This window comes from Notamacropus eugenii, chromosome 4, assembly GCF_028372415.1.
Source record: "Notamacropus eugenii isolate mMacEug1 chromosome 4, mMacEug1.pri_v2, whole genome shotgun sequence".
In the NCBI taxonomy this organism is placed as follows: Eukaryota; Metazoa; Chordata; class Mammalia; order Diprotodontia; family Macropodidae; genus Notamacropus; species Notamacropus eugenii.
Window position 1 is genome coordinate 157,382,932 of NC_092875.1, and position 15,439 is coordinate 157,398,370.

The following is a 15,439-nucleotide window of genomic DNA, read 5'->3' on the forward strand; positions in this document are numbered from 1 at the left end:
AAAATCAACAAACCACTGACAAATATTTTTAAAAGGAGAAAATACATAATTTGCCAAATGTTTTAAAAACACTTATTAATTACTTTACAAATGCCATCTCATTTGATTCTCAAAACATCATTGGAAGGCTGTTACTGTTATTATCTCCATTTTACAGTTGAGAAAACTGAGGCAGACAGAGGCTAATGACTTGCCCAGGGTCACACAACTAATAATGTCTGAGGTATGATTTTAATTCAAGTTTTTCAGACTCCAGGGCCAACACTCTATCCATTGCACTACCTAGCTATTTCTATTTAAGAGAAAAATGGTGAAATCATGACTGTTGTAAAAGAAATTAAGAATATCTTTAGGAAATATTACAAATAGTTAAATGTCCCTTACAAACTAAAGACATTTAATAAATCTTTATTGAATTGAAATGAATATTTACAAGACTAGAAATAAAGCATTTAAATTGATAGAATGTAGAAGGAAAAAAAATGACATAGCAATGAATTTAACACCAGTCCCACCAATGTGTGAATATAGATACATGAATTTGGGAGTTACAAACAAATACAATAGATATGTGTGTGTGCATATATATATATATATATATATATATATATAATGTGTGTATGCACATGTACACATAAAAATATATGTATATATTTATATACCTTAGTCAATATAGATGTGAATGCACAAATATAGTTCTAGCAAATTGTAAGATTTTAAAAATCCAAATAGGATTGCAATCAGGAATATAAGAAGCATTCAATAACAGGAAAAAATAAAATTCATTAATAAGAAAATGTTTATTTATGTGCATGTGATCACATCAGTTAATAAAAATCTCACTACTTTCATCAATGTAAGTATTTATCTGAAACCCCACTCCAATAGTACTTGCAACGGAGAAGCATTAGATGCATTTCCACTAAAACAGATTCAAAACAAGGCTGCCCTCTCTTAACATTGATGAGTACTATTCATTATATTATGACAGGAAAGATAAATTAGAGGATTAATCTAAGAAATAAGAGTTCAAATATCACCATTTGCAGATAATTATTGCCCAAAAATCTACAGAATAAACAAAAATGTTAAGGCAATCAAGATTTCAGAATACAAAATAAACACAAAAATCATTTGGATTCTTATAGTCTACCAAGAAAAATCAAGAAAATATTTTAAAATCCATTTATTACTATGAAATCATTGATATCTGTTAACCTGGGTGACATAGGTCACCTTCATAAAGAACTATAAATGTGCATTGATAAACTCATTTAAATGATTAGTAATTCAATATTCATGCATGACATAGATGAATATAATAAAAATGTCACTAAATGTCACTAAATGTCTCTAAATTAAAGAATTGATGCAATACCAATCAAAATACTAATGAGTAAACCTTAATAAAGTCATAATAAAATTTGCATGGAAAAACAAATTAGCAAAAATACCAAGGATTCATTTGAAGGGGAAAAAATGTGAATGAAGATAGACTTGTCCTAACAGACTATGAAGCATATTTTAAAGTAGTATTTATCAAAATTACTGGTAATTGACCCTCTCTTCTTCCCCCTCTCCAAAAAAAAAGAAAAGGAAAAGAAAAGAAGTAGAAAAAGCCAGTAGAAAAATGCAGCTAGAACTAAATATGTACAAAAAGTTCATGTTTTAAAAGGATAATAAAAAGTATGTAAAAAGATTAATTTTTCCTAAATATCACTGGGAAAACTGGCTAGAAATATGATTTAAAATAAACATATCTTCACATTGTTCCATGATTAAATCCCACTAGATCTCTTAAATTTGTAAGAAAATTAACTATTTTTAAAATTGTTAATTATCTCAGTTATCAGAGCAGATACATTATTATCTATTCCACAAATAGAATGAATCATTGACTATGACAGATTATATAGGATCATATGATCATAGTATAACTGAAAGGGATATTAGAGGTCATCTAATTCAGGAGTGGGGAGCCTGTGACCTTGAAGCCACATGTGGTCCTCTAGGTCTTGAAGTACAGCCCTTTGAATGAATCTAAACTTCATAGAACAAATACTTTTAGGATTTATAGATATATTCTAAGATGGAAATAATTCTTGCTCTCAAGGAGCATAAATGTTCCATTTTATACCTCTTCAGTAGTAAATATGGATTGTCAGCTTTGCTGATCTCCATTTTCATCTACTCTTCTCTCCTACTCATTGCCCCTTCTCTCCCACCCCACCCTCCACCCCTAGTGAACTACTAAACCAAGTGAATTTCACTCTTTGGTATGGCAGCCAAATGCTAAAAGATTGATTCAAGTGATTAAAATAAGTTTAAATTTCTCAATATATTTAGAATCCTGATTGACTGAAATTAGTTGATTACAAGACGTCATACTTGAAGGGTACTTAGTGATCATCTCAGCCACTTCTCTCTCCCCCCATTTTACAGATCGGAAACATGAAGCCCATAGTAATGAAATTATTTGCCTGAGATCACACTAGTTGTAAGCAATGGAGCTGTGATTTGAACCCAGGTCATTTGACACCCAATCTAGAGAGCTTACTACTACAGCAGATAACTGAAACATAAAGGCATTCTCTTTTTTTTTTTTTACCAGCCCTTAAAAGAGAGAGTTAGGATGACTTTTGTACAATTTTGTCATATTTTCTCCAATGTTTTTGTTATGAAAGTTTTGCCACTATCATCCCAAGCATTTGTAAGGAAGGCATCTTTACCCAAACATAGATAGCATTCAATTACTCCTATGAGGTAGAGAGGTAGCATCCCCTGGGAACCACCAGGTGGTGCTCTTTGAGACTATTTTTTTTTCCAGAAGTCTGAATGCTTAACTCTGATAAATATCATTAATCCTGCAAAGGAAAACTTTCAAGTAAATTGTTGGAAATCTCCATGAAATCTTAAATGCTTAGATTTCTCTAATGGACTCTATTGCTGGCGATATGAAAATGTGGATTATCTCCACCCATCCCCCACAATAAAAAAATCTGCTCAGGAAATACCAATACATCTACTGATGGAGAATTCTTTGCTTCTGGAATCAGAAGAAAAAAAATCCATATTAATAAAAATCCTTATTCAGATAAGGAAAATGTGTCTCCAATACTTACAGTCTCAGATTTTACCTGTATCAAGAGAATTTTATATAGAAACAAAAAATAACAATGCAAAGACCATTAAGATTTTAGCCTGAAATCATCTAGCCCAATATCTTAATTTTCAGATGAGGAAACTTAGGTTCAGAGACTGAGACTCGCTTCTCAAAGCCAGACAGCTAGTTGATGGCAGAATATATATACTCTCAACTAGGTTTTCTGACTATAAACCTATTGCTCTTCGCACTAAACCTCACTGCCTCTCCTCATTTTAATAAATTAACTATAAAATTAAATAGAGGATCGGAAAAATTAAACACAAGAATATGATAAGGTAAGCATTATAAGGTAATATTCTTATATCTTGTTGGGGAAAGGTATTTCAGGACCAAAATAAAAAAGACCTTGAGTTCAATGATATTTCCAAAAAGAAGAAACAGTTTTTATAAAGGATTTGTAAATCAAGATGCAAATTACTAAAACAGGTGTCCAAAAACAGATTTTTTACTGAAGAGGGCCTGTGTTTGGTTCTTAGATTCTACCTACCAATACTGCGTAACCTCACATAAGTCAGCATGACTCAGTAGAAAAGTTTGGATTAAATAAAAATATAACCTAGGAAAATGAGAAAAGAAGCAGTCTAAGGGAAGAATGAAGTTTTATGCCCTAGAGGAAAAAAGTCCCTCATTTTCCATTACTTTTATTTGTCTTCTCACTAGATCCTATTCCCAGTTCACTGTACTTGGGGAGGAAAGCTTTTTGCTTAGTTATTTTATGCCATCTGAAATGATCGCATGAATAACACTGCAGATAGTATTCACCTGTCAAATTCAGTGCTGTTTTATTTTCTAAGATTATTAAGGTAGAGAAATTTTACTTGGCCCTCCAAACTTGTTGCATCTATATTTACCAATGCAACTTATGTCCTTTCTGGTCACATCCATCACCATGCTCTTCTCAGTAGGCTAAGCAAATATAAACATCTGTCTCAGAGTTATACCTACACAAAGAGAGGAATGTGTATGCGTTTTGATCATCAGAATATATTCCCATGAAAGGATCTAGAAAAACGCAGGAGGTCATGGCAGGGGGAGTGAAAGAGTCACTATAAATAAGCAGGTCTTACTCAGCATTTCTCGGTAGCTGAATCTCTAGCACAGTGAACAGCTAGTTTCACCATGAGAACTATAGAAATAATGGAAGACTGAGAATCATGCTCCCAAAAAGTATAGAGGAGAAGAATTTTGTGATGACTTGAAGAGAGGGTACTGTCTTTGTGTTTTGCATAGGGCTAGTAGCAGCTATAAATGCATGAAAGTATAAAAGTTAATCTCCTTACTAAGGAAAGAGGTAAAAATGTTCCAAGAACTTCTCTATACTCTCAACAGGGAGAGTAAAGTGGTCCTGGAAATAATGAAAGGAGATGTTCAAAGAGGAAAACATAAATCATAGGAAACTCAGGGTTGAAACAAACTTCAGAGGCCATCTACTCAGTCAATCAGTAATTTTCATTAAGTACCTTAGTATATGCCAGGCACTGTGCTAAGTGCTATGGTTACAAAGAAAGGAAAAGAATAGTCCCTGATCTCAAGTAGTTTACAGTCTAATGGGAGAGAAAATATGAAAATGGCTAGGTACAAAAAGATATGGGGGTAGTCCCAGAGGGGAGACACTAAAATTAAGGAAGGCTAGAAAAGACTTCTTGCAGAAGGCACAACTTTAGCTAAAAGTCAAGGGAAGCAAAGAAGGCTAGAAGGCAGAAATGAGGAAGAACAGCATTTCAGGGATGGAGGAAAGCTCACCCCAACACATTGTGAGAATCCCTTTTACCATATAATCATAGTATGCAAAGAAAGGAGATAGGGAATCCTAACCTGGGTCAGGAATTTAGAGGAAGTGAATGTGACACAAAAAAGAATCAGTGAATATTTGGAGCAAGATAATGGGTATAGAGGCAGCCAGATGGCTTAGTGGATAGAGAGCTATAACACTCAGACACTTAAAAGCTGTGTGACTCTGGGCAAGTCACTTAACCTCTGTTTGTCTTAATCCACTGGAGAAGGAAATGGCGAATCACTCCAGCATCTTTGCCCCATGGCAAACCCCATAGACAGTATGATCCATGGGGACATAAAGAGTCCAACATGACAACAACGCAACAGCAACAAAAGGTATTAGGCTTTTTCTGTTGTTCAGTGTGTTAGTTACCCCTTCTTGTCTTGTATCACCTGTATATTTGATGAGTATGCCATTTATGCTTTTATCTAAGCAACTGATAAAATAGCTAATAACAAATATGTAACAAGGCCATTAAGAATGACTTTTTGAATCTAGTCACTGAACTAGTTCTGAAGTTATTGGACTATATTTTCATATAGTCCACCTTTGGCAGAGTAAAAGCAGGGAATTCCCTGAGCTCTCTCCCAAAGCCCACCAAATACCTTCAAAAATTACTCTAAAAATGCTAGAGCTACAGAACCTATAAAATGACAGAGTGGAACAAATCCCCAGACCAAGACAACCTGAAAAGTTGACGGGAATGGTGTTTTGCACCAGGCAGGAAGTGGAGTACAGTCTAGTTTGAACCACAGAGGCATAGGCTGCCCAGAGCAAACCTCAAGGGACTGAATCATTGGCAGCTGTGGCAGTTTCCAGACTTTTCAACCCACAAATACCAAAAAGGTCGGTGAGAAAACTCTGTGGGACCTGAGTGAAAGAGGACTGTGTGGTCTGGCAGGCCCAGTTTCAGCCTGAAGGTGGTAGTGGTGGTGGCAGCAGCAGCAGCAGTGGCAGTGGCTGCTTCTGGAGCTCTTGCCTCACAGACAATGGAGGATCCAGTGGCTGATACAAAATAACTGAAGCCTGGGAGACCCATTCCCACTGGAAACAGAGTTCTACCTTGACAAAGAGTTAGAAAGTCAAGTGTTTGGCTGGGAAGATGAGTAACATCATAAAACAACTCAGATTATAGAATTTTACTTTAGTGACAAGGAAGATCAGGGTATACACCCGGAGGAGGATGGCAAAGTCAAAACTCCTACATCAAAAGCCTCCAAAAAGAATATGAATTGGTTGCAGGCCATGGAGGAGCTCAAAAAGGATTTTGAAAATCAAGTAAAAGAAGTAGAAGAAAAATTGGGAAGAGAAATGAGAGTGATGCAAGAAAATGATGAAAATTGAGTCAACAGCTTGCTAAAGGAGACCTGAAAAAATACTAAAAAAAAAATACCACCTGAAAAAATAGACTAACCCAAATGGCAAAAGAAGTCCAAAAAGCCAATGAGGAAAAGAATGCCTTGAAAAGCAGAATGGGCCAAATGGAAAAGGAGGTCCAAAAGATTATTGAAGAAAATAATTCCTTCAAAATTAGAATGGAGCAAATAGAAGCTAATGATTTTATGAGTAATCAAGAAATTATAAAATAGAACCAAAAGAATGAACAAATAGAAAACAATGTGAAATTGAAAAAATCTGCTAACCTGGAAAATAGATTCAGGAGAGATAATTTTAAAATTATTGGACTACCTGAAAGCCATGATCAAAAAAAGAAAGAGCCTAGATATCATCTTTCAAGAGATTATCAAGGAAAATTGCCCTGATATTCTAGAACCAGAGAGTAAAATAGAATTTGATTGCCTCTGGAAAGGAATCCTAAAAGGAAAACTCCTAAAAATATTGTAGCCAAATCCATCCCATGCAAAAGTTCCGTCTCTTCTTTTATCATCCTTTTTCCCCCAAAATGTCAAAAAAAAAAAAAAACCTTCTTTCTGTTGTCTTTAGCTTCCTTGGACAGTCTTAGTTTGTTTTGAACGTTAACATTCCAACCACTATTTTTCCAAGACTATAACATACATATTCACTTTTATTGCCTTTCCTTATTTCAATCTTTTGCACATTTCTTTTTAAAATCTTTGTTGGTTGGAGGAAATGTGGGAGAGTTGGAACACTAACTCATTGTTGGTGGATCTGTGAGCTGATCTAACCATTCTGGAGAGCAATTTGGAACCATGTCCAAAGGGCTACAAAAATGTGCATACCCTTTGACCCAGTAATACTGCTTCTAGGACTGTAGCCCTAAGAGATCATAAAAATGGGAAAGGGTCCCACATGTACAAAAATATTTATAGCAGCCCTCTTTGTGGTGGCCAAAAACTGGAAATCAAGGGGATGCCCATCAATTGGGGAATGGCTGAACAAGTTGTAGTATATGAATGTAATGGAATACAATTGTGCTATAAGAAATGATGAACAGGAAGGCTTCAGAGAGGCCTGGAAAGACTTATATGAACTGATGCTGAGTGAAAAGAGCAGAACCAGGAGAACTTTGTATACAGCAACAACCACAGTGTGTGAGGAATTTTTCTGGTAGACTTAGTCCTTCATAGCAATACAAGGACCTAAAAAATTCCCAATGGACTTTTGAGGCAAAACACCTTCCACATACAGAGAAAGAATTATGGAATTGGATCACAGAATGAAGCAGACTATTTTCTTTTGTATTATGTTTTGTTTTGTTTTATGGTTTTTCCCATTCATTTTAACTCTTCTATTAAACATGACTAAGGTGAAAATGTATTTAATAGGAATGTATATGCAGAACCTATATAAGATTGTATGCCATGGGGAGGGAGGGGGAAGAGAGAAGGGAGGGGAAAACATCTAAGGTAATTGGAAGTGAATGTAGAACACCAAAAACAAGTAAAATAATTTTTTAAAAAAAATCTATGTTGGCAGGCAAGTTATATAGATATACATACATATAGATAGATACACACACACACATACACACACACACACATTGGTCTTTTCAAACCTCATTTTTCTTTTATAATGGGAACTTTTTTATTATGTGCCATCATGATTTCATTTTTGAGCATCTTTTATCCTTTCTTGACACTCCTAAGCTATAGGAACATACCCATCTTTCCTCTGAACCCTTTTATAATCTGTTTTCCCCAAATCAAAGATGTAAGGTAAAAACACTCAGGTTACTTTTCTATTAGCCACCACAAAGAAATCAAAGGACTCTCTAAACTGCCTTAACCAGGAAATAGATATCTTCTTGACAAGGGGGAGAAATGGCAGCCTCAGGCAATAAGAATTTAAAATACAAAATTCACTTTCAAGACACCATGGAGAAGCATATCTGATTATGAAGAGAATTACATCACAAAGTAGTGAAAAGCTGCAGATAAGAAAGCCTACTACACCATCCCATGCATACTCATACAGTAACTGGAGCTGGTAAGAAGAGAAGAAATTGATGGAAAATCAAGTAACATTTACAATAATGTATTTTTATTAGCAGAAACACCTTGGACCCCAAAGAACTATAAAACTTAAAAAGACAAAAATCAGGTAAAATAGTTGAACATCCTAGCTCCTGCATTTTACTAAGACCATATGTATACAAACAATACAGTGGTTTAAAAGTGGAACCAGGGATTCAGTGATCATTAACATGCCCAAAGTATTGCATTTCTGCCATGATTAAATCCACTGACTCCACTTTCTTTTTTCAGCCAAAATCGATGATTCTGGCATGTTAAGGCTGCCAAACCTTTATCATTTTTTTTCTTACACTGCCCCAGAATCTGGTTCCTACCTAATTAACTATGATATTTTGAGTAAGTCATGATCCAACTGCAAGTGACTAACAGAACCCATTAGGACCCCATAGGAGACTGACAGCTGAGTAAATGAAGCATCTATAAGTTCAAGGACTCCCAGACTCCAGAACTATCTGAGCGTTAAGGAAAGTGGAATGACTTAATTGAAGGGTCAGCCTATTTTATGTACCCTAAAAACATTTGGGGTTCTGTGAATGCCTGACCATCATTAAAGATGGGGATCAAATAAGGGTTTTGACAAAAGCATTTTATACGTAGACCCCTGCCTGCCACACCCAGAAAGCAGCATTCTCTCATTCAAAGCTGCTTGCTTGTCTTTTCTTCTCCCAAAGAATAAAGCACTCCAAAGGAGATGATGAAATCTGTTAAGTAAACTTGGCCTGAATCTATAGGAGGAAAAAAGAAAACTACTCTGCATATGCTGAGATCATATGTACTTGGGTAATTGAGACAGTGAGTGCCCATATCCAATGCACATGTGTGGCAGCAAGACCAGCTGGCAATCACACTTAACCACCTTTGCCATTATGACATTGGGAAATGTGGAGAATGGCTAGAAGGTTTGAAAAAAGAAGCTAAAACCATCTGGAAGCACCTTTAAAATATCACACCTAATACCATAAAATCAAAAGAAGGAGGGGAAAAGAAGTGCTTTGAGATTAATAAACTTTAATGAGCTATAGTTGGATGAGGTCAACCTCAGAGGAGAAAAAAAGTAAAAACTCATAGCTTACAGTAGTTTTCTCCATCCAGCGAGAGCTGCTTAATTATGAGGAGAATGGCTCACTAGATTGTCACTTCGTGGCAAATATTGCATATTATAAATGTTGCATCTCAGATATCTGAAATTTACCCAAGACCCTAAATGGCACAGATATTTGTAGCTTTCAGCTTACAAACAAAGCTAAAATTCCAGAAGGTTATAGAAGGATGTAGGAATTTTATTTAGAGGGTATAATACTGTCAGCTTCACTAGTCACAGGTTTATTAGGTTGGTAAACTGTGGGTCTGCCCTTTGCTCGATGCCTATCACATTCTGTTTGCTTCAGTGCCTATAATATTCAAGCATTCAATTTTAGCCATCTCAGGAAATCATATTCAGAAAACCTAAATAAGAATTAATGAGCTAAAATAGGATATCTACTACAGAATACTTTGAAATGTAAGTCTCTGCTTCTGGGTGATCCTAATTCCAGTCCTTCCCCCCGAATCCCATATTTATCCATATATCTTACCCCTACTTGTACTCTGAATTCCATCATCTCCCAGGCCTTTGTTGCTTGCTTATTCTGTATCTCTGTACTCTAAAACGTGAGAAGCCTCAAACCCTTTGGCCATTCCATCTGGCTATGGGGAAGATTTATAAGGCAAAACCAGAGTACTGTGAGTTTGTCGGAAGACAGGTGCTCTTTCAATACCAAAAGTGGCACACAGACTTAGAGTTTTCATTCAGATAGGTGCTGAATTATGTATTTGGTCAAAGTGTCTACAATTTTTATCTTGAATTCTTTGGCCTATGGAACTTGAAGCTTGGCAAAAGCAGGTCTGTAAAATATGTAAGAGCTCATGGCAGGGCAGATGCTTTATAAGAATTCATTCACTGGACACTTCAGTGTTTCCACTTCCAATCTTGACAAAACAAGGAAATAAGGCTGGACTGATTTTTCCATCTAAAAGCTGATCATTTATCATTTAATTCAATTTAACACAAATTGATTAAATGTCTACCACATGCTGGGAACTGCAGATACGAAAACAAAAATACCATAGCCTCTGCTCTCAAGGACCTGACATTCCTCTAGGGGGGAAATATTTGCACAGATAAATAAATTTCAAAATATTTTGATCTAGACCTATGATCTCATTAGTGTAGGGAACTCCCATTGATGAAATGGCCATCTAATGATTTAGATCAGCAGCTATCCTGTAGATGATAATCTTAGAGAAATACATGGAGGCAAAAAGAAGTAAAGTGACCTACCCAGGGTCATTCAGTACCTCAGGGTTGGAACTTGAACCCAGGTCTTCCTAACTCTGAAGACAACAATTTGGAGGTGATCCTCCAAATTGATCATATTGTTTACCATGTAATAATCCTCATACACAGCTCTGATCATATCATTTACTTCTCAAATTCTTCAATGACTTCCCAAATATTATTCAAATTGCTTGAGCTTACTTTCAAGCATCTCCACAATCTGGCACCTCCCTACTTTTCCATATTTATACCACACTAATCATTTTTATTCACTCTCATCTCTAGCCAAACTGGGCTGGCCCCAACTAACTGAATTCATCCCACATTTTCCTGCCTCTGTATCTTGGCTCACAATTATTTGTACATAGATCTCTTCTCTCCTTCCTTGAAATCCTATACTTCCTTCAGTTCAAATACCATCTCTTCCAAAAACTATTCCTGATATTCCCCAGTCAGAAGTACATTCATGTTCTCATTCTCCAGATTACTTTTAATATCTACTACGTGTCATAATCATTTATGAAGAGGCAATGTTGAATAGGTCACGCTTGGAGACAGGAAGAACTACGCTGGAGTTCTGTCTCCATTATCATCAATTCACCTTAGGGGAGTAACTGCACAAGTCATTTAGCCTCTCAATGCCCCCAAAGCAGGTGCCAATCTGCATTTGTAAAGTAAGGTTCATAAAAAAAAATTAACTGCTATATTTTGCCTATTCTATTTAATATTGATTTGTGTAGAGTTCTTATCTCTGCTACCAAACTATAAACATCTGTAGGCCAAGGGCATTATTGTTTTTGGAGCTCTTTAGCACAGGTTTTTTTGGTTTTGTTTTTATTTGACACAATAGTAGGTATTTAATTGTTTATTGATTGGTTGCTACTATCCAAAATCATTCATATGCAAGATTTCGAGTAGAACTTTCTTTTAACTAGTTAGAGGTTTTCACATTTATATACTTTTAAAATAAATTTTAATCAATATATTTTGGGTTTTTACATCAATCTAGTTTCCTCTAGTATTTCTCTTTCTTTCCTTCCCAGAGAACTATCCCATGTAACAAGTAGTACTTTTAAGCAATAAAGGGGGAGGAGGGTTAATATAATCCTTGAAAAAGTCTGAAAATACATTCAATGTCCAATACCTGTGTGCCTCCCCCCTCTGCAAAGAGATGAGGTGGGGGTATTTTCTCATATCTCTTCTTTCAAGCTATGCTTGCTCTTTGTAATTTTGCAAGATCTTTTTATTTGTGTGTGTGGTTATTCTTTCCATTTACATTTTTGTAATCACTGTGAATGTGTTCTTACTTCTGCATTGTTTTCTTAGCTTTGCTTATTTCTTTCTGCATTAGTTCATATAGAGCCTCAATGCTTCTCAATATTCATCCCATTCTTCATTTTTCACAATAAAGTAATATTCCATTACCATGTATCATGATTAATTTACCATTCCCCAACCAACAGGCATCTACTTTGTTCCCAGTTCTTTGTTAAAACAAAAATTGCAGCTATAACTATTTTGATGTATTTGGAGAGTTTACTCTTATCATGTCCTCCTTGGGGTATAAGCCCAGTAATTGAATGTCTGGGTCAAAAGGTATGAATATTTTAGGTAAGTTTTTTTGCACATCTTCAAAGGGATTTTGAAAGTGATTGTACTGATCCACAACTCCACCAACAATACACTAGGTTGTCTATCTTCCCTGGACCCCTCCAATATTGACTATTACCATTCTTGTCATCTTTGCCAACATGGAGGATATGAGATAAAACTTTAGGATTCTTTTGCATTTTCACATCTCTTATTATTAGTGATATGGAACATTCTTTAACATGGGTGTTAATAGCTTGCACTTATTATTTTAAGAATTGTTTGTCCATACGCTTTGATAATTTATCTAATGTGGAATGGCTTTTGGTGTTTGTGTGTATATATCTATATCTCTATTATCTACATATATAATTTGTCATTCAGTCATTTCAGTCATGTCCAAGTCTTCATGATCCCATTTGGGATTTTCTTGGCAAAGGTACTGAAATGGTTTGCAATTTCTTCTCTAGGTCACTTTACAGATGAGGAACTGAGGCAAACAAGGTTAAGTGACTTGCCCAGGGTCACAAAGAGTGTTTGAGGCTGAATTTGAACTCAGTAAAATGAGTCTTCTTACCTTCATGCCCAGCACTCCATCCACTGGGCCTCCTAGCTGTCCCTGTTATATATAGTAATGTATAATATATACACTTATAACGATAATACATAATATCCACATGTTTATATATGTATTATGCAAATGTTTATATATCTTGGATGCCAAACCCTTATCAAAGATACCATGATTTTTTCCTTCATTCAACTACTTCCCTTTTTAACTCTGGTGCATTAATTTTGTTTGTACAGAAACTTATCAGTTTGTTGTAATCAAAATTATCTATTTTATCTTTTGTAATTGCCTCTATCCCTTGTTTGATTAAAAATACATCTCCTAGTTTCTGTGTCACATGAGCAACAAGAAGGCAGGCTAGAAATTTTCTCCAATCCCCATAACCTTTTGAATCTCCCCAAAACAGAAAGAATGTGTCAAAGATAAGACAACTTCAACTTTTTTGTGATTTGGGAAACAAGAATCCAAAAGAAGTTTAAAAAAAACAAACCCAGAAACTGATGCTCACTGACCCTGAATTTACTCAGTATCCCTCCTCCACCTACCATGCTACCAGCAGTAATGTTGTACTAGCAGACCCAAGGACATGACACAGGCTTACATCAAAACCCACCCCTATACCATGGTTCCCCCCGCCTCCAACTTTCTAGTACCATAGAGACTCCAGCTATAGGCTATGGAAGTTTCCTTAGGCTTTGACAGCCAGCTTGGCCACAGTCCTTCAGGAGCAAAAGACTACTGGGAGCTGCAATCCAGAAATACCAATTCTGCAAAGCTCTGAAGTGTCAGTACCAGACAAAAGAACTAAAGAACAGAGGGAATTAGACAGGTCATCAGAACAGGATACTGTGCATATGGGAACTGTGCAGCACCCCATCAAAACTGAGGGAAGAGCACAGCTTCTAGATGGGACCAGTTCTGATCATCCAAAAGTAGGTTAGAGCAAAGAATTAGGCTGGTGATATGTGAACTTCCCAGTGTGGGAGAAGGTTGAAATATCTTGAAATATAACTCTAAGGAAATCACTATTATGTTGGGTAAAGTCAGAAGTAAACAATAAGGAAAATAACTGGGGGGAAGACTGGGGGAAATGAAGTGGAGAGGAAGGTATGACTAAAAACACCAAAGATTCCAGGAAGAAGACATTTCGAAGATTTAAACATAAACAAATAAATCACCAGGAAAAACAGTAAGAAGAGAAAGAAATATGGCATCTTGATCTAGTAAATAAGTTCATACATCTATGAATAAATATTGCAAAACAAAGAAAAATTATCCAACATTTGCTCTAATAGAGAATTTTGTGGAAGTTGAGGAGAACATGGAACCACAACATGGTGTTCCTGAGTGATTTAAAAGAGAAAAAAAAAATTATGAAAGCAGAATTTATGTCTTGCACAGCAAAAAATAATGAGCAAAATAGAAAAGTTTGAAACTGTAATGGCAAGTCTCGCCAAAGAAACAAAATAGAGAACAATAGACTGAGAATGCAAATACACAAAAGTGAAAAAAAAACTAAAAGAGAAGTAAACAACAAGGAAATTAAAAGAAAATATATTCACTATGCAAATAAAACTTATGGTTATTGAAAACAGGATATGTAGAGACAACTTAAAGATTGTTTGTCTTACAAAAAAATATGTGATGACAAAAAGCTTTAATGCTATACTAAAGAAAATAATAGAAGAGAATTACCCAGAACTTCCGAACATGGAAAATTAAATTCCAGTTGAAAGAATTCACAGATTGTCTCCAGAAAAATAAAATCCAAGGTTTCAAACTCCAAGACACATGGTAGTTAAATTTAACAATCTAATTCAGATACAAGTTTTATAAGCCATTAGGAGAAGTATTCAAATACAGAAGAAAAGACATTTGAATAATGCAGGACAATTCCACACCCCCTAGAAAAGGGAGGAGGGAATGGAATAATGTGTTCCTAAGGGCACTGGAGCTCAGGATACAGCCCAGGGTGATCTATCCTACGAATCCAAGCTTAATCATACAAACAAAACATGAACATTTGATGATAAAAAAAATTTGAAACCTTTTTAGAGAAAAAAAACAGAAATGAAGAGATTATTTGTACCTTAAATATCCCAAAAAACAGAAATGTAGAAATGAATAAATACAGACAGCAATAGCAACAGTGACAAGAGAAAACCCAGGAAAAGACTTTTTTCTAAATATACACAAGGAGAGAGGGGTAAAGGTAAAAATCTAAAAGAGGCAACAGTGGGGAGATGGATTGGAGGTATTATGAACAGAACGTGGTGACATCCTGCCTACAATGAATATTTCTTTTCTGAGACTACATTGCAATATGAAAGGACATGTAAAGAGGGGCAAGAAGCAGGGGGACAGAAAGGAGTGAGTGATGAGCCATACTGGAAGAAGACTGGAGGTCTTGGTGCCTGACAAGTCTACCTCTCTAGGGATGCCCTAGGGGCAATTGGTATCTAGAGGAGTAAGAGAGCATGGACCCAGGGAAGAGATGTCCAGGCAAATTTAGATAGAGAAAAAGAAAGATCAACAAGAAAGTGTAGATCAGTGGGGTAAGGTA

General features: G+C 35.7%; 1 long non-coding RNA gene across 2 annotated transcripts in view; it reads right to left on the reverse strand.

Annotated features, from left to right (window-relative positions):
- The window catches only part of LOC140500699 (uncharacterized), a 58,224-nt gene that overhangs the window by 19,023 nt on the left and 23,762 nt on the right, over positions 1 to 15,439 (reverse strand). The gene's annotated exons all lie outside the window — the stretch shown is intronic.